At 38.6% G+C, this 26,989-nt stretch overlaps 1 long non-coding RNA gene across 1 annotated transcript; it reads right to left on the bottom strand.

Moving 5' to 3' along the window:
* Nucleotides 1-6,272: 6,272 nt before the first annotated feature.
* Nucleotides 6,273-26,190, bottom strand: LOC148114581 (uncharacterized). Its single transcript, XR_015733060.1, has 2 exons — nucleotides 26,066-26,190; nucleotides 6,273-6,786 (listed from the first exon to the last, which is right to left on the bottom strand). It is a non-coding gene; the product is annotated as an uncharacterized LOC148114581 (long non-coding RNA).
* Nucleotides 26,191-26,989: the final 799 nt, after the last annotated feature.

The raw sequence follows: 26,989 nt of genomic DNA, 5'->3' as shown, positions 1-26,989 counted from the left end.
CAAAATCAGGAGTCAAATAGTGCTTTTTTCAACTAACACATTTTATTAAAAAGCATAACTTTCATCAACTGCAGCTGAATTCATTAGATGTATAGAGCAGGGGTGGGTTCTACTTATCTTTACTACCGGTTCGCAACGGGATCGCGCGCATGTGCTTGCTTCTGCACATGCGCAGATCACCGATGATGACATCCGGGGTGATGGGTGGGGCCTCCTGCCGGTTTTACTACTGGTTCTTACAAACTGGTCTGAACCGGGGGGCAACCCACCACTGGTATAGAGTGGTTCGTAGGATTTATAGTTGGGAGATGGGAGAAGGGGAGACAGCTGAGTTGTGCAAATGCAGATTACATGTCAGATAGATCATAAGTACCTTCTCAATTAACATTGTTAACATACTAAAAACCTATTTTGTTGAGACTTTTGAGATAGCCTGAAACCTTTTGGTGTATCAGCATCAAAACGGCTGTTTTTAGATGTTCAGCAATCTCTTGCTCAGTGATGCTCTTAAAGTCTTGTTTTTCCAGTCATTTACATAGCTGCAAAAGACTATCTTGGAATGCTGAAAGGCTTGTCCTGTCCTTGTCCTGCTTGTGAGAATTTGCTTCAAGCTGAATGGTTGTCTGCCTACACGTATAAGCCTGCTACCCAATGTCTAAGAAAGAACAAGGTCCAAACAAAACATCTGTCCCAACTTCTATTATATACTGAATCTTTCTTGTCTTTTAAGATATACGTTAGCCTGTCCATCTCAGCACATCGAAGAATCTTGTTTATTATCAGATGGTCAGGGGGCGTATCTGATTCTTTCCACAGTTGAGCAAATGCCAAAGAAGGTTAAACTTAGGAGAAGGGTGATAAGATTGTCTAATTAGATTAACTAGATATTTACTAGGCTTTATAACTCTTTATAATTTTGATAAAAACAGACCAATTGTTTTGTAGTTAGTAAAAAGAACTTGATTGCATTTAAATGTTTGGCTAGGATGATATTAGTTAATATTAATTGGAGAGTGAGCTTAACTCTCGGTTAGTCATGTTTTTGTTTGGTTTTAGTCCTGTGTTTATGTGTTTCTATATTTCACTTCCTATATTGCTTTTCAACCATTATTGTGTGTTAATTTTATTGTAAATATTTAATAAAGATTATTTTATTAAAAAAAAAAAAGAAAGAAAGAACAAGGTCATTGTCCAATATGGGCTGTAGTTTATTAATAATATGAGTGATTCGAGTTGTAAGTGATAATTAGCGGTGTTCTGTTGTGTTGCTTTTGGGGTCCTCTTTTAATAGGTCCTCTCTGATAATCCGCCTGGCTCTGTTAATTTTCTATTGATCTTATTGGGTGAGTATCCTGAATGTCTGGTTTTATTCATTCAGTTTAGCATCTCTACCATGTGGGTCAGAATAAATGTGGTTTTAACACAGAACCTGACTATAAGTGACAGATTTAGTGGTATGTTCTGGGTGGAAGCTGAAACATATGGGGATGCCTGGCAATCTATAGGTTCTCTGTATAACATGATGTTTGTGTCTATTTTTTGTGTAGCTTTACTTCAAGAAAGTAGACTTGTTCTAAAGGTCTACAATAGTCTGAGGTTGATTGTGGGATGAAAATGGTTGAAGTCATGATATAGTTTGATGAGAGCTTTCTTCCCTTGGGTCCAGATGAAAATGTCATCAATGAATCTCAAGTACTGTGCAAGAGAGGGCTTTGGGCACAAGAGTTGAGAAAGCATTGTTCTAGGCCAGCCATGAAGATGTTGGCTGACTTAGAACAATCCTGATGTTCTGCTACAAGAGATTACCATGGCTGTCCTTACAAGGCGGGTATGAAAAATTCAACAGGCAGATCGAAACAGAAGTACTTGTTTCTGTTCCACTGATAAGGCACATTTTATTCACATGTTGTCAGGCAAATGGGAAAAAGAATAGTTACAAAGTGAATGTGATGGGAATTCAATCGTAGATATTCAAATACATTGCTCAGTCATTCGTTAATTATTTTGAAACTTTACTGGGGGTGCAAACAGTGGGATGATTTTGCTCAGATGATATTAAAATATTTTTCCATTCTGAAGGTGAATTTTGTCTTGCCTCATATTCCAAAGCATCCCCAAAGGCATTCATTAACTTTCTTTTTAAAAAACCTAAAATAAAACACCCTGAAAAGATATATCAACCCACACCGCTTTTACAACAATTGGACATTTGGCAGGCTTCATTCTCCAGAAGAGATTATCAAGCCCAAAAATTGCATGCAAATTTCTCTCTCCCCAGACTATATAAGCATTTGAAAAATTTGCATTATAGTCAATGGAGAAACCATACAGGGTGAAGTTGTAGCTCAGAACTGAGCCCAAGTGCAATGTTTGAACTTCCACCAGCTGAGCCAACTAGAACTCCAACCTTGGCAATGTTAAGACTTGTGGACTTCAGCTTTGCTTGGCTGAGGAATTCTGGGAGCTGAAGTCTACAAGCCTTAAAATTGCCAAGGTTGGAGACTCCTGAACTAGAAGCCAGCTTCTATCTTACAACAGTGGTTCTCAATCTTTCCAGGTCTGAGGACCACCTGCAGATGGCAGGGGAGGGAGGGGATGGTTTCATCCATGCAATCTAATCCGGTGCATGTGCAAATGGAGTTCTACATGCTTGGCTAGTTGGCCACCACTTGTGCAGGCCAGTTCCCAACAGGCCATGGACTGGTATTGGTCCATATACCCGGGGTTGGAGAGCCCTGTCTAGTTACAAAACCCCAGTATAGTTACAAGCATTTAACATTTCAAAAAGGAAGTGCTGTATCATCCCTTTGCTAGCCTTCCCCATTGATTTTATTATAAGTCTGTTGTATATTAATCCAAAAGTGGTTTAATCCACCATTACAAGTCTATTTTTTTCTACTGGCTCTCATCATTTGGGCAGCTGTATGTATCTGTGATAGGGACATGGTGGCTCAGTGGCTAAGACACTGAGCTTGTCGATCAAAAGGTTGGCAGTTCAGCGGTTCAAATCCCTAGTGCCGTGTAACGGGGTGAGCTCCTGTGACTTGTCCCAGCTTCTGCCAACCTAGCAGTTTGAAAGCACGTAAAAATTGCGAGTAGAAAAATAGGGACCACATTTGGTGGGAAGGTAAAAGTGTTCTGTGCACCTTTGGCATTTAGTCATGCTGGCCACATGACCACGGAGACGTCTTCAGACAGTGCTGGCTCTTCAGCTTTGAAACGGAGATGAGCACTGCCCCCTAGAGTTCAGAATGACTAACACATATGTGCGAGGGGAACCTTTACTTTTACCTTATGTATCAGTGACATCATCACTGATATTTCTCTAAGATGGGTGGCTTTGATTAAGTGGCAGACAGAACAGCATACGGGGTTGTACTTCCATTGCACATGTTGCTGAAGTGAAGCATTTGCCTGACCGGTTCAACCATCTTTGTAGCATTCAGCTCATGTCACTGCCTATAGAGCTAACAGAATAACAGGATATTCTCTATTGTGTCTGTCATTGGAGTTACAATATCTTTGGAGAAAGGCAATAATTAGTTTGAAATATCCTAAGTAAAACTTTAATTTCCCTTTAATTACTTGTTACAACTTGCCCTCTGCTGTCAAATGTTTCAGATACGCTCATCACTTTCCCCAGGCTTTCTGTCATGGAAAAGGCACACCACAAATAGCTATAGACCAACCACCAGATGATGGTGGAAATTAGTTTAGGGAAGCAAAGATGTCTTGACCTCCTGTGATTTGTTTTTCCTGCAACGCCTGCCTTCCTTCTTTCTTGTTCTGTTTGATTCAAATAGAATTAAGATCTACTTCATACAATATGGGTTTCATTTCTGTTTGATTTGTAGCGAGTAATTAGTGAATCTATTTCTTTATGGAAAGTGCCTCAAACTTATAGAAGGGTGTGTGTTCATGATACATTACTGGGTCCACTCAAGGCATGTATTTTTTTTTTATACCACATGAGAATAATTCTACTACCCTATATTAAAAAAAAATGTTTTATTTGACATGGCTCTGAGAGCACCGCAAATCAAACTACCTAGTATCTTTTCTTTTATGTACACTGACACCAGATGCACCAAGACAAATTCCTTGTGTGTCCAATCACACTTGGCCAATAAAGAATTCTATTCTATTCTAGTATGACAGGATTTCATTGGGATAGCTGGTTTTTCTAACACTGGAGGAATTTGCAGTATGATTTGAAAATGGAACTAAACCATCCTTCCAGTTATGGTGCCATTTATGCTGTGTAAAAGTCTGGATGACACTAAACGATATGAAGCAGTACTCTACTCAGATCGTGCCTCCTATTTACATCACATTTATATGTGAAAAAGTCTTCTCTCTTAATAATTTTCCTTGTTGTCATCCTCTTACTTTACTAATTTTTTTATACTCACTGATAATATGATCAAAGAAATTGTCACGGTGATCAGTTTGTGTGTTATTCTTGCCTACAATCTTCCACAAGGAACCCACAATACTTGCACATCCCTTGCAGAAATGAGTAAATTGACATTTGAAATTAGAGAACAAGAAGATAAACAATATTATGAGATATGGGATCTATTTTACCAATGGTTAGATAAAAAGTCATGGAAATGAAATATGATAGAGATTTTTCCAATGCAAGAAATGTAGAATTATATAAAATACAATATAAAGATGTATTGTTATTGGAATGATTTAGGAGAATGAAGGGCACAATACAAATTAACTTAAATCTTAGATTATTCTGTATGAATTGAGGGAAGAAATAACCATACAATTAATGAGGATACTAATATATGGATATATGTGAATAGAGTGAAGATGCATAAAAGACTTATAACCAACTGACACACTGTTTGTATTTACCTTGAAGATGTTTTTTTATTTGTTTTTTATCTATTTGTTTAAAAAAAATTAATTTTTTTGCAAAAAAAAAAATACTTGCACATCCCTCTGGCTAATATTTGTTAAATCACATGAACCTTTAATGAGCACAGCCTATGTTATATGATGCAAAGCAGAAGCAGAAGTGAATCAACTGTAATCCATAAACCAATAGTAATGCATGGAAAGGGTTCATTCCAGTGATGCACAGAAAGATTACGGTATAATATTCATCTTAGTTTAAAGAAATAGTTACTTTAGATCAATGTTTGACCACTTTAAGGTATGTGGACTTCAACTCCTAGAATTCCCCAACCAGCCCACTGTCCTAGATTGTTGATTCTGGGAGATGGAAGTTTCTGAAGTTGCAGTTGTATGACAATCAAAATATCACTTGCCCACTAGCCAGCTTGCTGTCCTCAGAGTTAGTGGTACAGATATTTGTTCTAATATCCATATTCAAGAAATATACAACTGCCAATCTAACTAATATTTTGTCCCTCCCAATATATTTTTTCTTCTGATGCCATTAATATAGCAGAACATTCTCACATATAATGCAAACAAGTTTCTCTTTATCCTATATCTTATCATTCTGAGGGTTACAATTACACATTCAGCGACATGATCTGTGATGCCTATTTGAGTGTTACTTTGAGTTTCGAAGAGAAGCAATGTCTGATCAAATGATTCACAACTGTCTTTCACTGCCATGATTCAAGGCTTTTAGACATTTCATCAGGTAGCAGAAAACTCTGACAGCAATATTGCTGAGATTGCTTCCTTGGGGAATGGACAGTCCCTCTGGCTTAGATGATGCAGACTTGCCATTATCTTCTGATTTTTAGAATGAAATTATGGTAGATATCATATCTCTCCAGTCTCACGGAAATTGGATATTAGGTGAGGGCCCTTCAGCAATCCAACTGGCTTCTCCCTGGGGACGCTCACTTCATTCAAACAGTAGCTTTCACTGTATGATTTCAGCTGTCTTTTACCATGCAGGGAGTGGTATTGGAGCTATCCTTGGTCCTGATTGTTCTTTAGTGGGTTTCCACTTTAATTTAGTGTGCTATGCCTGATGCCCTTGAGTTGGTTCTACTTAATTTCTATTTAGACTTGACTGCTTTGTTCAAACTATACTTCTCATCCCTAAATTTGACTCTGTCAAATTTACTGTCCCCATTTACTCGTATCCATTTCCTGTATTCATAATCATGTTTATACTTATATCTGTTATCTTATACATGTTTGACAAATAAATAAATAAAAATAAATTTTAACAACTTCTGATAATCAAAGGACATATGGACATACCTACACTGATGCACACACTTGAAGTGCCCATAATATTAACTAGCAAAGATTTGCAAACATACAGAAAATCCAAAAAAAGCGTATTTATTTTCATAGGATTGCACTCAGCTACTGTGGCCTTTTGCCCGTTTGGATTATATTTGAAATATATTACTTATATTTGGAATACAATTTCCATCACTCAAAACAACAAGAGAATGTGAAGATTGAGCTGTGTGTGTGTGTGTGTGTGTGAGAGAGAGAGAATTTCGGTAAGTTAGAGAAATAAGGCCACATGGCAGCTGATTAACTTCACAGAAGACAGACAGCCATACCACGACTTTAACCTAGCAGCAATGTGTGAACAGTAAAACACAGATAATTACTCTCATTCTCTAGTGACTGCACTTCACTCATTACTATTCTTGTAGCACCTGTCTGAGCAGGCTGCTTCCAGTCCTTTGTCATACAACATTGATTTACTAGCCATAGATTCTCCTGTCTCTTTTTTACCCCAAGGTCTCTGTTGAGCATCAGTCAAAGGGAATTCCACAATATGATTCTCAGCCATGGTCCATTGGGAAGGGCTGTCCTTAAGTTCATCTGTCAATGATAAAACAAGAGACCGGTTTATGAAGTGAGCTCATTGCCGATGGATTGATATCTTGTGACAAAATCTAGTGTTGTTATTTTTGGACTAAGTATTAATTCCTCATAGCTATGGAAGTACACACATGGCTTGCTTCTGTCTCAGGGACAGATTTTGGTGCTATGTTTGCTAAAAATAACTGATTTCCCATTGTTTGTAGGTGGGAATCATAATAAAACAGTTATAGTAAGATCTAGGGTGGGATAAATAAAACTAAGAAAAAAGGAAAGCCTTCAGTGTATGGCCCCAAGATAGAAAAAGGGGAAATTGTATGCATGTAAGATCACCCCCTTTGCTATCCATGGCTCTTATTCTGTCTAAATCTGTTCAAATTTTCAGTCACCTAAATGTTGCTCAGCACTGATTTTAGTCCAGAAACCTGTGGCCCAGAAAATAGTAATTTTACTGAAGATATGTGTTGAACTAGGCAATATCTGCACACGCTGCAACACTTGTTGAAATCCAGTGCATTTTAGAGGCAGCATTAGGAGGCACAGTGGTGTCTTCCGACAGGAATGTTTCACTCTGGTCCATCTGTTTGCCTGCCCAGTGCTATTCCTCAAAGGGCCAACCTTTCCCTCTGCTATCTCTGCCTCTGCAATTGTGTCACTGGGCTCAAAATAAATAGTTATTTTATAATCTTACATTTCTATCAGTCAGCTAATGGGGTTTCTCAAACAGTAGTGCTGCAGGAGTTCTGTGCCATTAAGCTGTCTAATGCCATATTTCACAACTGACAGTGCTGTGCTCTCATCAGCATTGCTTACAGTGGCAGAATGATAATCAAAACAGGTGGGGAATGGGAAAGGTTCCAGGCAGCACAACACACAGAGTAGGCAGGAGGTTTTTGGGAAAGCGAGCGGTGGCCAGCCGCTTTAGTCTCCTCTCATCTAAAGGCAAAATATTCCCTCTCCATATATGAACATTCACATAGCTTTCTTCTTAAACAGCCACCTTGGACAACTGTTAGGAATAGGAATAATGTCTTATTTAGGGTTCTCAAATACCATGGATCTTGCAACCTTCTGCAACAACAAATGAAATTCTGTGATGCTTCCCACCATGAATGAAGCTCATTATTTCACTGGGTTTAGGATGTCTTTATATATAATGGTTTTAAAAAAAAAGAGGTAAAGGTTGCCCTGTCAGTTGTGTCCAGCTCTAGGCACAGTGCTCATCTCCGTTTCTTGGCCAAGGGAGACAACGTTGTCCGAAGACAATTTCCATGGTCATGTGGCCAGTATAGCTATACGACAAAGGCAGTGGTGGGTTTCAAATTTTTTTACTACCACTTCTATGGGTGTGGCTTGGTGGGCATGGCAAGGGAAGGATACTGTAAAATCTCCATTCCCACCCCACTCAAGGGGAAGGTTACTGCAAAATCCCCATTTCCTCCTGATCAGCTGGGATTTGGGAGGCAGAGAATAGATGGGGGCGGGACCAGTCAGAAGTGGTATTTACCGGTTCTCCAAACTACTCCAAATTTACGCTATCGGTTCTCCAGAACTGGTCAGAACCTGCTGAAACCCACCTCTGGACAAAGGTGCACAGAATGTTGTTACCTTCTCACCAAAGTGGTACTTATAAATCTACTTGCATTTGCATGCTTTTGAACTGCTGAGTTTTTTACGTCACCTAAAATCTGCAAATTCAGCGTATCGTCTCAAATTTAAAAGGCTGCTTTCCTACTACAGATAGTCCTCCTTTAAATGACCACAATTGGGACCATAATCTTGGTTGCTGAGTGAAGCAGTCATGAAGCAAGGTATCACGTGACAGCTTCGCTCAATGACTGCAATCCTGACTCTCCCAATTATGGTCATTAAATGATTGTGTGGTGGTTAAGAGAAGTTAAGTGGTACAGGGGGGAAAGGGAGTTCAGGAAGACCTGGTGCAGACCACATGTGAGCTGGGGCGATACTGCTGCAACCCAGGACTCTTCAACCCATCCCTGCACCGCCAGCCCTCCCCCCCTCCCCCAGCCAGGCTCAGGAGCTTCAGCCTGTTCCTAACCCACCAAGTCTGAGAGGCTCCAGCCTGTTCCTCACCCTATTAGGCCCAGAAAGGCTTCGGCCTGCTTGCCCTGTTCACTACCCCCACCCCCCCGAAAGTATGTGACTCACGTACTTTCTCTGGCAGCTGATATCCAAGCAGACACAAAATCCTTCTCTTCCTACATCTCCAAGGGCATGAAGAGGCAGGAAGAAAATGATTTCAACTGTGTGTCTGCTTGCATGGAGCTGTAATCCTTTGACGGAGTTCTTTTAGCCAAGCCCCAAACATGAGAAGGAATTCTTTCAGTAGGCGGCAGCAGCTTGCAACCTTCCCTGCCAACTTCCCTATTGACTTTCTGGGAAAGCTGACAGAGAAAATTGCAAATGGTGATCAGATAAACACAAGGTGCTTGCCAACTGGTCGTAAATGCGAATCAGTCCCAAGCATCCAGATGGAATACGTGACCATGGAAATATGGTGTGATGTTTTGCAATGATCAGAAGTGCTTTACAGATTGTAAAGCACTTTTCCAAGGCGGTTGTGATTTTGAACATTGTGATTAAGGGAATGATTGTTAAGCAAGGACTAGGACTAGCAAACAATACCACATTGCAAATGCCAGAAATATTCAAGCCAAGGAGGAGAAAATGAACCAACAGTTTACATGTTTATTTACATTTATAGATAAACATTTTGAAAGAATGGCTATGATTTTGGTAGAAATTCAATACTTTTGCTGTTGATGTGGGAAACTGGGAGTTTTTCTTAACGTACCTAAACATGACATGGGCATTTCCCAGAAAGCTCTTTTTTTGGTGCTGTGACCTCTTGGGGTTGCCCTCATTGTGTCCTCATCCATACCAGAGGCAATTGTAAGTCATGCTTAGCTGCTTCAGTCTTAAAGTAATATTGTCTTTCTTACCCAATACAATCTTGCATGCTTTATAAACCATTCTGATGCTGATACAGGCAGATTACTCCTATAATAAGAATTGGCCCAGATCCTATGGGTTATTTTAGGTTGGTGCAGCATATCCTGGGGACCATCCTCCAGGACCTTTCTGGTTTGGGCAGTAAGAGTTGGAGTTCCCCTTTGTACCCATCATTCCCTGAGCCAAATCCCACATTAGAGACCTGGATCAGCCTAACAGCAGCTTGAGGGAGGCTGCACAGTTAAGTTAAAGATAGAAAATATGTTTATTTCATCATAGCACATCTCCTCCATGCCTGTGACCTGTTGTTTGGGCTGCTTTGGAACATGGGTTTATTGTTTTTCTGGAATAGCACTAAACCCTTGGAATGCATGCAAGCAAAACACTTGTGCAAACTCAAAGTGATTTTTGATCCTAAAGGGTGTGTTAAATCTGCCTCTGTAGCCATGTGATAAAACTCATTTCTTCCCCAGCCCCATCCCACTTAAAGAAAGTGATTGGTGGATGTTTTTTGGCTGTCTGGTGATATTTGATGGGGTGTATAAATAAAGGAAATAAAGTTGAGGACATCCACTAATTTATAGATGTGGCCTGTATACTTACTGTACCTCATGCCAGTAGGGCCAGCAAAACTTGATTTAGTTTTTTGTTGACTCAGACTGGGGTTTGGCTGTGAGGATTAGCACTGTGGCTTGGACACTTGCCTATTCAGTCTGTCCAGGTGGTATTATTCAATGGGTAGTTTTGAGAGCCCTCCATCCCTTCCTTGTTTTAGAACTCCCCCTTCAAGAACTGGAAGAAAGTAACTCAACAGTGGAAGGATCTTTTGATAGCTTTCAGACAGAGGACTGAAAAGCCAGCCACTCTATTTCCTACCTATTATGTGCTAATCATGAGCCTCCTTTGCACTGTTTATGCTGTCTGTCTCTGTTAGTGTAGTAGAGCTTACTTCTAGCCCAGATCAGTTTTTACATCTATTCTGCAGACTGATTATTTTTTTCCTTTTAAAAAAATTAAAGTGCCCTGACAATGCATCTGCTCAGACTCTTCCCACACTAAATATTCATTGCATGAACAACACAAAGGCAGAAGTGTGGGATGTAGAGAAAAAAATCTCACGCTAAGATGCAAAAACTCTGTGCTATGTAGAGTAGACCATTCTGCCAACAGTGAGATTGCTATCACTCCTGCTGTGGCCTCAAAGCCTGGGAGAAGTGAAGACCTAACCATGCATGTTGCTAAATAGTCTTTTAATGGCAGTTGCACTTGTGGTGGGCTAAGGCTCATAGCAACTGCAGAGTGAAAATACACCATTTTCATCCACTGACATGCAGCTGAGAAAATTTCATTCTCCAGAGTGGTATATTTTGAAAAAGTTCTCCATTCATATCCATGGCATAACTTAATTATCTGAAATCTTTCTACACTGCTTTTCAAACACTGCAGCACTAGACAATGTACAATATTAAAGTAACTATTACATAAGTTGAAATAAAGCTCATTTAAATCTTACTATTTATTATATTGATACAAAACAAACAAATCAGTTGGCCATGAATAAGACAGGACTATAAGGAAATGTCATCCATCTAGGTAAATAAAAACATGCACCTAAATACCGTCTTTCCCCGCAAATAAGACCCTTTCTTTTTTCTTTTTGATCCCTGAAATAAGCGCTAGGCCTTATTTTTGGGGAGGTCTTATCATTTTGGGGCGTGTGGAGCAAAAAGGGGTTCCTCTTGCCATCTTAACTGATTTCCAGCTCTGTCTCCCTAACTCTAACCATAGGGAATGGTGGGGACCAGCTGTAAATGCATTTAAATATTTTCAGGAAGGGCTTATTTTTAGGGGAGGATTTATTCTGGGGGGAAAGGTCTTCTTTTCAGGGAAACAGGGTAGAAATAAGGTGGCTATCTGCTTTCTCCTTTTGAGAGAAGTATTTTGCATTCTGGATTTCCCAATAATGAAGCCCAGTGAATATACAAAAAGGTGCAAACATGAATAGGAGGTTGCAAGGTTTGCAGGAGTCAGGGTTGTTAGTTAGGTTGAAAGTTACTCTTTGGGTAAGACATTATCTGCTTTATGGTATATTTAGTTAATATAAAATCTTATACAATTGATCAGCAGCCAGTGCAGAACTGTAACAAAGCTGAGGTTAGACTGAACACACAGCAAACCTAGCAGATATATCTTGCAATAGCTACTGTACTTGTACCATGTATAAAATCAGCATTACCTACTATGCATTACATATTTAAGCTGTAAGATTACCAGTACATAAACTATTGTAGCAGGGGTGAAATCTAAAATGTGTTACTACCAGTTCTGAGGCATGGCTTGGTGGGGGGGGGGAATAATGTGACTGGGTGGGCGTGGCCAATTTTTTTTTATACTTTTAAAACCATTTTTTACATGTAAAAACATGTAAAAAAATGCTTTCAAAAGGCTCTGACGATCCCAGCTGAGTTGCCTGATCGGCAAGCAACTCAGCTGGGATCGTCAGAGCTTGGATTGTCAGAGCTTGGCTCGTCAGAGCCATTTAAAAGAAAAAAAGGGCTCTGATAATCGCACGGCTCAGCTGGGCATGGGGGGCAGGGGCAGGGATTTTTGCTACCGGTTCTCCGAACTGCCCACCGCCATGGCTACCTACTCGCCCGAGCCGGTCTGAACCGGGAGCATTTCACCCCTGTATTGTAGCTAAGTCACCCCTGTCCAGAAATGACTTTAAAATACCATCCTAAATTGCAGAAGAGCAGGAATTCACCTTAAGTCCTTACTTATGGCAGAGAGGGTTAAATAGTTCTTCCATGCATGGCAATTCCAATACTTTTTTTTTTTTTTGGCTTACAAGGTCGTGGTTTTATGTGCTTTTTTTTTTTTACACATTAAATGCAAACAAATATTTAAAATCATGGTGTTTATGGGGTAACTGAGATTAAAGCCTTTAGGATATCTAGTTCCTGCTATTGACAGGTAGGAAAAGACAATCCAAAGCTACAAAGGCAGAATTATACAGGGAAAATGGGATGGAAACAGTAGGAACACAGAAAGCTCAACAGAATGAAAGATTGCATGAATCAACCACACATTAACATCTTAGTATCCATGAATTAAAATGGATTGGATTTTTAACCCTTTCAGTCAGAAGATCATATTGTTTACTAGCCAGAACCCAAACAAAACAAAGGCCAAACAAGAATGGGATTGTGTTTATAATCAGAAAAGAAATAGCAAAGACAGTACTTGGGAACAAATGCATTCAGTGACCACATCATACCAATTAGGAAATCCTTTAATATGATGACTACCTAAATTAACGTTCCATCTATTGATACAAAAATAGAAGAAACTGGCAGGTTTTTATGGTCAACTTCAATCTGAAAGTGACAGAACATATTCAGAAAACATGCCGTGTGCATGACTAGAGGCTGAATTTCTTTCTTTTTTTTTTTTTTTATTGAAAAAGTTTTCAAATACAAATTTTTCCCCCTTTTTCCCCCCCTCCCCCCCTCCCTAACCCCCCCTCCCCACCCTTCCCCCCCTGTGACTTCTTCGTAACAAAAAAAAAACCCTAATTCATAACAGATTACTTACTCCCTCCTCAAAATACTGACCTTTACTTACTAAAAGTATTATAAATCCCCCTTTATCCATACATTTCAGAAAAGAAGAAGAGAAAAAAAAACAAAACAAAAAAAAAACAAACACATTATACTATAACTATTATAAAATAACTCTAATTTAGCATAATAGTGTTTTATATCTATGCATTATTGCAACAATTCAAAACCACCTTCCACTTTAAAACTATACAATAAGTCCTACTTTAATAACATTTCAAAGCGGGCTCCCCATAAAATCTAATTTAACATTTATTCCACTCTATCCATTTCCTCCACTCCCCTAAATGTATCACTTAAAAATCCCTTTTCTTAAACTAATCAGTCTGTAGCTAGCTTATTCACCCACTGTCTTACAAATTTACCATACACAACAATTCTTGATATCTTTAATTCACTGCCCACACTACTTAAAAATATATATATATATATATTCCATTATATCTAAATAAAAAAAAGAAAAGACAATAACTTTAAATTTATAGTCCATATAATATCTTCTTGAAGTCTTTCCACTGGATTGTTAAAACCAACATCCATAATAGGGTGACATAGCTTGCGGATGCAACAGTTTATTCAAGATCTCCAATCATATCTGCCCCCATCAGTAGTAAACATCTTCTTATATATATAAAAGTAAAAACAACCACCCGAGTGACATTATAATTGTATTCCATATAATAATAATTGTGGGTTTCATCAGGATTATTAATTTCCATCATCGTATTGGGTAACAACCCGATCTTCTGCATGTCCCAATGTGATTCTCTTGCCTTATAATTCAAGATAATTATAATATATTTATCAACACAAAAAGAAGTTTCAAAATAGATAATTCAAAACCATCAATTTGAGGCTCTTTCCATGTCCCAAAATTACGGCAATGCAGAGATCTGCCACTATCCTCAGGATGATATTGACCAATATGTCGCCTCCTCTATGTTTTCACATAATCATTCATATTTTAAAATCACTGGCTTCACTGTTGCTTGGGTTAGAAATTTCTATTTTTGTACAACCTATTTCTTTTTTTGTTTTCTTTTTGTGGGTTTGACCTCCATCCTAATTTTTTGTGTCTCGCATTTCTTTTTTATCCCTTGTATATCCTCTAATTGGTTTCCATGCTTGTCCTTGCCTTGATAAGTCATCACATTAAAATCAGATGGCACTTCTCTCAAATTTGTAGATAATCCAGCTGGGGTATCCGATAAATCCAAAGGCAATTTATCTGGTACAGTCTCTGTCTTTAGTTCCAGCTCCTTCTGCTTATCCTGTATTATATCTGAAGACGTTAAATTCATTTTCAACCTATTTTGATAAAATTCTTCCGCCCTTTCAACAGTATTTAACTGGTATCTTTCTCCTTGATATCTCAATATAATACCAACTGGGACGTCCCACCGGAATTGAATATTTCTCCTTTTTAACTCAGACACCAGAAAGCCAAATTTCTTCCTTTCCATTAATATCTTAGGTGGGAGTTCCTTGTAAATCCAAATCTTTCTTCCATACAATTGCAAATTAGAATTGAAGGAATTTTGCACAATTTTATTCCTAATTTCTTTATCTGAAAAATAGATTACCACATCTCTAGGCAATTGCCTTTGCTTGGCAGTCCAAGAGTTTATTCGATAAGCTCTGTCAATCCTACAAAACACTTCCTCAGGTTGAATCTTTAAAATCCCAGCTAGAAATTCAGAAGATATTTTCCTTAAGTCATCTCTGTTATTTTCCTGCAAACCTCTAAGTCTTATTGCATATTCTGTGAAATTATATTGTATCTTTAGAACCTCTTTTTGAATCCTCTGTTCCAGATATTCTACATTACCAGACTTTTGGTCAGCATCCATTTTAAATTTTTCTTCTGAACTATAATCCTGAATATTTAACAAATCATTTTCAATTTTTTGAATTCTATTGTCCAATTTATCTTGAATTTCATCCATTTTTGACTCTAGTAAATTAGTATTTGTATCCAACCGAATCATGAATTCTGGCAATTTTAAAATTTTTTGCTGCAAAAAATCAAACTTGGATTTCACCAATTCCTTAGTTTCCTGCTTAAATTTTTCAAGTTGCTGATTCACAATCTCATCCCTTCTTTCAATCTCCTCTAAGAGAAATTCTATTATATTAAAATCAGGTTTCTGGGACTGAAGAGTTAAAACATATTGCTTTAAATTCTTGGTGGGGGAATCCCCCCCACCTATTTGTTTGTCTGACTTCACAAGCCTCAGTGCCATGTTTCCGCCTAAGCAGGCTTTGTTAGAAGAAGAAAAAAAAAAAACAAGACAAAAGACTTCCAGCCAGCAACACTCAAGCCTCCAGGGAAAAAAGAGAAAAACAAAAACAGGAGCGGAGTTTTGTCTACAAATGTAGCCAGTGGTATTTATTCCGCTACATTGTAATAATAAAAAACGGAAGAACTTTCCCTCTCAAACTCTTCTCCAGCCGCGGCAGACGCCATTTTAAAAAGAAACTTTTTTCCTCTTTCTCTTCCTCTATTCTCTTAAGTAATTTTTAAAAGATAAGTAAAATACTTGCGCTTCAGTATTACAGGTCCAGCTCACATTTTCTTTGAGTAATCTGTCAAATTCGCAAGCTTGCTTTTGACGCCTGGCTCTGCATTAGCAGAGGTCTCCCAAAGCCCGGAGCAACGGCTGGGGATATGGGGCATCTCATCCGCTCCATCCCAAAAGTAAAAGAAAAACTTTTGGGACTCTGCAGAGAGTTCTACCCACCCCTGCCGGCTCTATCTCCGTTTCCTCATGGGAACGGAGTTTTTTCGAGCCGCCGTTCCGTTGTGAAGGCGGCTCTGACAGGCAGTGGAAGCTGACGATCCCTAAGGAACGTCTGGCGGCGGCCAGCAGCAAACAGGAAGTCCCCGAGGCTGAATTTCTTAAGTTGGAAGAAGGAAGTAGGAAAGATAGTTGTATGGCCTAGGAAACAGAAATGAAATAGGAGAATGATTTATCAATTTCTGCCAGTCTAATTATTTCTTCATTGTTAATGCTCTTCAAACAACCAAAACAATGCCTATATATATGGACATGACCAGATGGAATATGTGGATTTTTTTTAAAAAAAATTGACTATATTGTTGGCATAAGAAGATGGGAGAGCTCAATTATGACAGTGGCCAGAGGCTGATTATGGAATAATTCACAAACTGCTCATGTGCAACTTCAAGTCAAGCTACAGCGAAAGAATGAAGCTAACCAGTTTCCGTAGTATGATATTTAGCATATATTTACTATTTGCAAAGAGAGAGTCAGAAATCATATTGAAGTTCTGAATCACACGGATAGGGAGCCAGAGAACTGTGGAATGAAATCAAAGAAGGATTTATTAGGATGAATTTGAAAAGGGACTGCCACAGACCAGGAAACAAAAGAAAATTGCTGGATGTTAGAACAAAGAGTAAAAATTGCCAAGAGGAGAAGAGAAGCCAAAAACCAGAAAGAAAAACAAGTATCAGGAAGGAACTTAACAAAGGATTTAAGAACAGGAGTCAGCATTACAACTTCTGTAAGGACACTGAAGATGGAAACAGATACAAAAAAACAAGGAAAGTCTTTCAAAAGATCTCTAAACTCAGAGGGAGGTTGCAACCTTTCATTGATAAGCTAAAAGATGCCAATGGACTAATAGTAATTGATCCAAGTATCAAACAAATACTTGGAAGGAGTACATTAAAATTCTGTACAATAGAGATGTTAACATTCAAGAAACCTTAGAAGATATACTCTATTTATAAAAACCTCAAGTACTAGAAGATGAAGTTAGATCAGCACACCACTCACTACTGGTTGGAAGGGTTGATGGAATATCTACAGAAATATGGCAAGCAGCAGAAGAATCAGCAAAGGTTCTAACAAAATTATGCCAGCAAATCTAGAAATAGAAATAAGATTTAACAAAGTGAGCAAGCTTTCAAATAATAGCAAGATAATGTTTAGAATCGTTCAATGTAGATGATGAAAGGGAGATGCTGGAAAGGGAAATGCTGGTTTTAGACAAGGCAAAGTATCAGAAGCATTATTGCTGATAGCAACTGCATAATTGAGAAAGCCAAAGCATAATCCCTCAAATGTTAATATATTCTTCATTGATGATAGAAAGACTTTGACTGAGTTCACCATATCAAGGTGTAGAATACTCCTAGGGAAATGGGAATTGCAGAAATGCTGGTTGACCTGCTGTGATGCTATACACCAGGGATCCCCAAGCCCTGGTCCATGGACCAGTAGCGGGCTGCAGCAGGCCAACAAATGGTCCATACAAACAAGCAAAGATCCATCCATGGAATGCAAGCAGCAAGCAAAACCATGCCCAGTCTGGTTCATGGAAAAACCTTTCTCCATAGAACCGGTCCCTGGTGCCCAAAAGGTTGGGGACCACTGCTAGACACTGGGCCTGGTGGCTCAGCAGACTAAAAGCATTGTGATTAACACCAGCTGTCTGCAATTACTGTAAGTTCGAATCTCACCAGGCTCAAGGTTGACTCAGCCTTCCATCCTTTCAAAGGTAGGTGAAATGAGGACCCAGTTTGTGGGGGCAATAAATACAAATAAAAATACAAAAGTATGAAGGCTATTGCTTAATGCATTGTAAGATGCCCTGAGTCTCCGGAGAAGGGCGGCATATAAATCAAATTAAAAAAAAAAATTAGATGGAACACGGCGAAACAGATTCACTCCAGTTGCAAAGGAGTAAATGAAGCATTCTCTCTCCTTATTCATGGGCTGGAAAAAATTATCATGATTTTAAAACTGGAGAAAGAAACATTGATGCTGATGACAGCACAGTCATTGATCTGCAAGGTCTAGATTAACTACAAGTATAAATCAGTGGTGGGTTGCTCCCAGTTCGGTCCGGTTCTATAGAACTGGTAGTAAAACCGGTGGGAGGCTCCGGCCACCCGCCTCGACGTCATCATAGACGATCTGCACATGCCCATAAGTGCATGCATGCGTATGCGCGTGAGTGAGCTAAGCGAGTGTGTATGTGCACTCCTGTTGTGAACTGGTAGTAAAGGTAAGTGGAACCCACCCCTGGTGTAAATATCAAGAAGCAGAACTAATCACAAGTATAGCAAATAATACAGAACTGACAATGAACATATTGAAGCCGTAGATAGTTTCTGCCTTTTAAATTCAGCTATGAACAGTCAAACAACCAGCAGTCAAAAAATGCACAGCAGATTAGCACTTGATCAAGTAGCAATGAAGGGTTTGAAAAAATATATGTTCATCTACTGTGACATGTCTACAGTATATCCTCAAAGATCAGGATCTGTGACATTCTATGGAAATGAAAGCTGGACTTTGAAGAAGCAGGATAGAAAGCATATTGACAATTTTGAACTTTGGTATTGGAGACAACTCCTGAAAATACCAGGGATAGCTAAGTAAACAAACAAAACAGATTACAGAACCAATCAATCCAGGATTCTCACTTGAAGCACAAACCAGGCTCAGATATATTTTGGACACATTATATGCAGACCTAGCTGTCTGAAAATGTCTATAATACTGAGAAAGATGGAAGGAAAGAGGAAAATAAGGCTGATTAACAGCAAGGTGAATAGATCCAGTCAGAGTGATAATGAGTGTGTCACTAGAAGACCTAAAGGGACAAGTTGAGTATAGATGGTCCTAGAGAAGGTATATTTATTTGGTCGCTAAGAATTAACACTGATGTGATAGCACATGATTGCTCAATCTAGTTGTGTCTTGAGTAATGCTGAAACCAATAAAGAATAGATGTATACAAGATATTTATGTGAATTCTTTTAGATCTATTGTCCAGGTCAATTGTGTATTCAAGTCAGGACTTGAATGCTGCTATTACAAATCTGTCTGATGTCATGTAATTTATTATTTATGAAAGGTATGCATTTCCTGAATCGTCACCCACATGAAGTATAATTAATGCAAGGGAAAAATAATCCAGCATATGAAATATACTGTATTCAAAGAGCATTGTAAAAGTATTAGTTTTTTCCCAAATGCCATCATTCTGCTAATCAAATAATTCCCTCAACACTGTCAAACTATTTACTAAGTCTGCACTACTATTAATCTCCTCATCGTTCCTACCACCCATCTCTGTCCACTTATGACTGTATGATTGTAATTTTTTTAAAAAAATTTGATTTATATGCCGCCCTTCTCCAGAGTCTCAGGGCGGCTTACAATGCATTAAGCAATAGCCTTCATACTTTTGTATATTTATACAAAGTCAGTTTATTGCCCCCACAATCTGAGTCCTGATTTTACCTACTTTAGAAAGGATGGAAGGCTGAGTCAACCTTGAGCCTGGTGAGATTTGAACTTGCAGTAACTGCAGGCAGCTGGTGTTAATAACAGTGCTTTAGTCTGCTGCGCCACCAGGACTCTTGCTTGTATTGTAATTTTGTTGCTTTTATCCTTACGATTCATATTGGTATAGTTTCCTGATTGCTTATTTGTACCCTATGACTATCATTAAGTGTTGTACCTTATGATTCTTGATGAACGCATCTTTTCTTTTATGTACACTGAGAGCATAGGCACCAAGACAAATTCCTTGTGTGTCCAATCACACTTGGCCAATAAAAACTTCTATTCTATTAAAAAGTCAGCTTTGCTGAGAAGTAGGAATTTTTATCCTAGAGGAAGAGCAGCCCACAACTGTCTTTTCTTTCAGAGCTGAAATAACCTTTTCCTTAGTAGCATCCAAAGTGGGATGCAACAACCAGAGTATCAACCCTTCAAGAAATTTTAGCTCACTTGCTCAGAGCCTCAGAGTAGTGGAAGACAACCTTAGAAGCAGGTCCCATCCAATTATATGCAAGAGGCAGGAGAGAAAGAGATGCCTGTTTGAAGGGGAAAGATCAGCTGTGCTATGTCCTGGTGGCCTGCATCCCTCTTTTGCTGTGCTCACTTCGTTCCACCCCATCCATCAAACAGAAACGACAGTCAGAGTGTGACTAATTTACCCGTGGCTTGCTTTAATAAATCATCAGGAAAGCACCGGCTCAGCCACAAATGAAAAATTACTTAATTTTAATTAAGGCTGCACAATTAATTTGCAGGACTCCTGCCAGGAGCTGGGGGTCACTCCACTCCAGAGCCAGTGCAATTGGCTTGGGGCAGATGGAATGGAAATGTGGGCAGTTTGGAGGAATGCACCAGGGATGACGATAGGTGGGAATAGGATTGGAAGCTGGCATGGATCACATACCTCTGCATGATCGTGGAAACAAGCATTAATTACAGACTGCAGTCAGAATAATCCCATGTGGATAAATGTTGTAGGCATGGAATATGAGATCAGAATGTTGCTGATGGATTTAGTCACTTTTTTCTTAAGTTTTTCTAAACATCATAGGTCATAGCACAAGCTCTTAAAAAGAAGTGCTACTTCTTTCATAATTTCAAAAGGTTCAGCAGAGGAATGGTGTTAATGGAAAAGTGCTCTTCTTCCCACATTATCCACAGAACATTTTCAAATATTTTAAATGAACATTGTTTTGCTGTTTTTATTGTCTTGCTTTACATAGCTTAATTCACTTAATTCCTTAAGGATTTTTTTTAAAAAACTGAAGATAGTTTAACGCTGTTTTGTAGACCAGGGGAAAGAATAGCATTTAAAAAGGCACACAAATGCTCATTTAAGTAGAAATTATCTTTTGAAAGGCTGTCAGATATTTCAATAGAAAAGTAACCCAGGATTGAACTGTGGAGTCTTTGCTGCTCTCTGAGCAGTTTGCCTGCAGACATTTCATTAACCAACTAGATCAGGGGTCTCCAACCTTGGCAACTTTAAGACTTGTGGACTTCAACTCTCAGAATTCCTCAGCCAGCAAAGCAAAGCTGGCTGAGGAATTCTGGGAGTTGAAGTCCACAAGTCTTAAAGTTGCCAAGGTTGGAGACCCCTGAACTAGATAACATCATCAGTGATAGTGAGTGTGGAGTTTGCTCCCTTATTTATTTATTTATTTATTTATTTATTTATTTATTTATTTATTTATTTATTTACTTACTTCTCCCAAAGGGACTCAGGGCAGTGTACAGCCAGCATAAAACACACAAATATAAAATTTAAAAACAGTTAAAAAATATTAAATAGTTTGGCCCATATCTAATTAAAATAAAACTACCCAATTTAGACATTTAAAATTAAGAATTAACGATTAAAAAATTAAAATTAGGCCAGCCCGGCTTGTTGAAATAAAAGCGTCTTGAGGGCCCGGCGGAAGGTACATAAGTATATAGTATATATAAGGTATAAGTATATACCTTATATATAGTAGCTTGTCCTGCTAGTGTTGGTAGTATGGTTTTCTCCATGGTAGTTTCTTGATATTGTTTTGTATTGTTTTCTGTTTGATTGTTTGCCTGTTCTTAATCTGCTTATTTGGATGTTGAATGCTGGAGGAGATGTGTTCTGGTCTCTTTGTTTCCTTCTTAGGATTTTATTTTCTTGTTTGAATAGTGTGTAAATGTGTGATGCATAAACATCTGAACAGACTATTACAACCACATGGCATCATCAGAGCACACAAATAAACTAAAGCCCTCCAAAACATCTTAACTAAACCAAATGATCCAGTAGCTGAAGAAATTGCTGAAGACATAAAACTATTTAACACCACTAACAATACAGCTGCCCTACAAAGCGACCTTGACTATGTGTCAGAATGGTCAAACAATTAGCAACTTCAAATCTCAACAAACAAATGCTCTGTCTTACACACTGGCAACAAAAATCAGAACACCAAATACAAACTGGGTGGATATGACCTCGTAGATGACACTCACTCTGTCAAGGACCTAGGAGTACTCATTTCAAAAGATCTAAGCCCCAGAGCTCACTGTAACAGCATTGCCAAAAAGGTATTAAGAGTGTTAACCTAATTTTGTGAAGCTTCTTCTCCGGTATTATTGTATTGCAAACCAGGGCATACAAAACCTTTGCCAGACCAATTCTCGAATACAGCTCATCTGCCTGGAATCCACACTGTATAATGGACATTAATACAATTGAGCAAGATATTTCACGAGAAGAGTACTCCACTCCTCTGCTCGTAATAGAATACCTTATGCAACCAGGCTTGAAATTTTGGACCTGATCAACCTAGAACTACGCCGCCTGCGGTCTGACCTAAGCTTAGTACACAAAATTGTCTGCTACAATGTCCTACCTGTCAATGACTACTTCAGCTTCAACCGCAATAATACATGGGCAAACAATAGATACAAACTCAAAGTAAACAGCTCAAAGTTGATTGCAGAAAATACGACTTCAGCAACAGAGTGGTCAATGCCTGGAATGCACTACCTGACTCTGTTGTTACATCCTCAAACTCCCAAAACTTTAACCTTAAACTGTCTACCGTGGACCTCATCCCATTCCTTAGAGGTCTGTAAGGGACGTGCATAAGAGCACCAGTGTGCCTTCCGTCCCTGTCCTACTGTTCCCATTTATTCGTACTCATTTCTTATGTATATATTTATATATGTATATATGTTATGTTCATACTTATTCTTATTTTCTCATACATGCTTGACAAACTAAATAAATAAAAAATAAAGAAAATAAAGAAAGAAAAAAGTCATCCACGACATACAGACACTGTAACAGACACCATGTTGGACAGACACCATGTTGGACAGACAGATAGAAAACTAGCAGAACACCTCCATGAATACCAACTAGCAATCAGAAGACAGAATGAAAACTCCATAAAAATTGTGGAACACATCTACAGACTAATCCTAACCATAGTTTTAGCTGGGAAACTGTGAGCATCCTTAGACCAAGCTAACTCCAAAACGCTAGGAATTTCCTGGAAGCTTAGCATTCAGGCAAATCAGCCATCAATTGATCCATAGAAATAAATAACATTTACAAACTATTCAAGAGACCAAGGACTCTACTGTCAGATGTTTGTAGGATATTTCCAAAGACTTTTTTTCCCCCAAATGCAGTGGCAACAGCAGAAGAGATAACTGAGGTTTCCCCTATGATTTGTACTCCCTGTATTTTTTCCAGACACAATCTACTCCTGTTGTGAAACCTGTCAATGCGATTATCTTGCTTGATTCAAAGACTATCTTAAGGTACAGCTGAAAGTCAACCCAACCTCAAGACTACATTTGGAACAGCAACTGTCATGGCAAATGATTAGAAAAAGACATGAAAAGATAGACCCATAAATCCATGGAGGGAGAGACTTACTGGGAATTATAAACTGAATATCCAAAGACCAACTCTATTGAAAAAGGGGATGTTGCCATGGATTAGCAATAGGAGGCTGATAGTGATATCCCATGCTTCGGTTTGGCTGCTGGCCGGCCACTGTGGAGCGATCAGAAGCCTTTACAAAGCTTTGCGCTACTGAATCTGCCAAGGCTCCCCATGTCTCTTACATTTGTCCCTTACAAAAGCCAGAAAAGCTGCCTCATCAGATTCTCCAGCAAAGGGATGTCAAACTCAATTTCATTGAGGGTCGCATCAGGGTTGCGCTTGACCTCAGGAAGCCAGGATGGGTGTGGCCAGAATGGGCATGGCCTACTCGATGTCACTCTTGTCAGTGGCGCCTGTGGCAGCCCGAGTGCTCTACCAGTGAAAACGGGCTCCCGAGCTCCATTTCTGGCTGAAATGGCCTCCTGCAATCTTCTGCCAGCGAAAACAGAGTGCGGGAGGGTCCCTCACTGTTTTCAGAGTGGTCCCACAGGCCAGATCTAAGCACCCCAGGGGCCAGATCCGGCTCAAGGGCCTTGAGTTTGACACACCTGCTCCAGCACTTAAGAAATCTGAAGGCTCATATGTTTGTGAATACTGGAGAATGTTTAAAGAAGGCCATTCCTTTCAGAACTCCTAAGAGAACATTTTTTGGGGAAGAGTTTAGCCTCTTGATTTGCTTTTTTTTTTTTTAAAAAAAAACCAAAGCGGTATGCAAAATGTTTCACTATGAAAACATTCCTGTCCTTCAAATGACCATCTCAAGTGTTTCAAGCTTGAATCAAAAAGTGAATGTTTGAAAGGGTTTTAAAAAAATAAAAATAAAATTCAAGGTCAGAATGAAACATCTGTTGTATTTCAACCAAGAACCAAACCGGGCTGTTTTGAGCTATATTTATTTCATTTGTTCCATCTCTTCTAGACATGGTGAGCTCATGTCTTGTGACTTGTGACTGGCTACTTTCTTCCCATTTTTTTTACCAACCTCACCAATATAGCAACAAAATCTGCTCTATTCCTGCTGCTATTGTATAGGTTTAGACTGGATGGAGTGATATAAGATTCACTAAAGGTAAAGAAGCAGTTAAGCCAGGGGTGAAATGCTCCCAGTTCAGACTGGTTTGGCCGAACTGGTAGCGATAGTTGCCGGTGGTTCAGAGAACCGGTAGCGATGGCGGCGTGAGGTTCCACCCACCCGCCCGGTCGTCGTTACTTCCTGGTTTTAAACAGGAAGTAATCTATTTTTTACCCTCTGCGCATGTGCAGAAGGGTTTGCGCATGTGCAGAGGGTCCGTGCATGTGCACTTTTCGGTTGGGAAGGTAAGTAGATTTCACCCCTGAGTTAAGCACAGAAAGTTACTTGCAGCTGCATGGCTAGCTGCCTTCCTGACAAGTTCTGGCTATTGAAAAAGAAGTTGTGATACGGGGAAATCAGAGTTTATGTGGATGGGTAGTATGTATCTTTTTTTTTTTTTCATTTTGTTAGCAAGTGATGTGAAGATTTGTCTGTACAGCTGTAGTACTTTGCATAATGGACAAGTATTGTTCACAATGAAAAACTTGTGAAAATGCAAAAATTATTTAATGCAGAGTTGATTTGTTGTGCTTTTTGTGTTCATGTGCACAATGTGCATGCTCTATTCGCCTCTTGAGTTTCAACGTGTGTTTAAAAATACAAAGTTTCCTAAAATGTTTTGGGATGCTTTGTTGAGCTTCGGGCAAAGCATCCTATGCATGTTGCTTGTGCCTTATTGAGTTCTAAGTGAGTTGATAAATGTAAAGATTTTATTTGAGTTGCATATATTGTTGCTGAGGTTTCTTATTATTATTTTATCCTCGTGACTTTTAGATATATTTAAATTTATTCATTAGTTGAAGAATGTGGCAATATTTTTTTTTATTTCTGTAAAAGCTGGGACTGATGAGGTGGAATCTAGTGATTTTCAGGCTAGACTGAACCATTATGTAAACATTGAACAGGTATTCCTCATTCTCAAGGTCAGGAAGAGAAGGACCAAATGTCTATTTACTCAAAGTGATGGGATAAAAGTAATTAGACTTTATACTCTGGAGAAGATACAGTAGATAGGTCATAGGTAGACAAATAGAGCTTGATTTTGGGATTCTGCAAGAGGCAGATTGTATGTGCTTTTCTAGCTGTGTCCATCCATCCCTCTGAGCATTTGCTGTAAATAAGTTTCTGCAAAATCAAAATTTAGGGCTAAAATCTGGCAGCATGTCTTGCTTCTTTTTGCAATAGTGCTATACTGTTCTTTTTAAGAACGGCATTGTAGTACAATTTTAAAAAATATTAAAACAAAATACTATAGAAATAAAGACTACTTTTTTATATGACTATCTACTTTGTATATCTCCAGGCTTTTAAAAAAAATGAAAATACTCCTCTACTGAAATAAGAACCAGGAAAAAGGAGCTAATTAAAACTCACTGACATCATTGATGAGACCAGAGCTATATTCTTATTGTTTTCTTTAGGGAATTTTCTTGATATTTTTAAAAATAATCCCTTTGGCCAATTAGTGGCTGATAGGAGCCAGCAGGGATTTCCACTTCATCTACTGCTAAACTTTTTCAAGTTCCATTGTTACATAAGACCAGAATATTGGAAACATTCTGAGACCTGTTCCAATGGGGCTCAGTTAAAGACAATGCTTCTGATTTGTCTGTTTCATTCCACGCTCAAAATAAAACATATTTTTTATTTTGTGCACACTACTAAAAAGACTCCTGACATGTTTTTTTAAACCATGTCTTTCAGCACTGAGTTTAATGGTTGGCTTTCTGTGTCTAAAGTGCTATTCTAATTGCTTTGGGTAAGTCTGCTTTAAAATGTGGTTTTGTTTTTTATTGTAAACTACTAAGAAATCTCATAGTTAGACATATAGTCAGTTAAATAAAGAAATAATACAAATAAATAAATGCTACACATTGAGTCAGGGTACTTGATGATCCTTTTTTAAGGATATTGCTTGGAATGGGATTGGTTTTGGATATGCTGTGATTTTTTTTCTGGAGACATTTTTTAATTGTGTTTTAACCTGATATTAGCTGCTAGATTCACAATGCACAAGCAGTGGGGCCATACAAATGGAATATATGAATAAATGGTGTTACAATGTATATCTTGCATTTATGCCAATAGGGCACTTAGGGAAACTACTAATTTAAAACAATAAGAACACCCGAATACCAAAGCAGTGATTAAGTGTAAGTCTTAATGAAAGTAGATCTACATGGAGAGATGTAAGCAGTGGGGTACCCCAAGATTCTGTTTTAGGCCAAGAACTCTTCAATATCTTCATAAGATGAGGGAATAGAAGGGGAACTCATCAAAGGGAATAGAAGGGGAACTCATC

The sequence above is a fragment of the Pantherophis guttatus genome, chromosome 3 (genome assembly GCF_059756535.1).
Source record: "Pantherophis guttatus breed Tessera chromosome 3, ASM5975653v1, whole genome shotgun sequence".
In the NCBI taxonomy this organism is placed as follows: domain Eukaryota; kingdom Metazoa; phylum Chordata; class Lepidosauria; order Squamata; family Colubridae; genus Pantherophis; species Pantherophis guttatus.
Note: the sequence above shows the minus strand (reverse complement) of the source record. Positions and strands in the feature narration are given on the sequence as shown.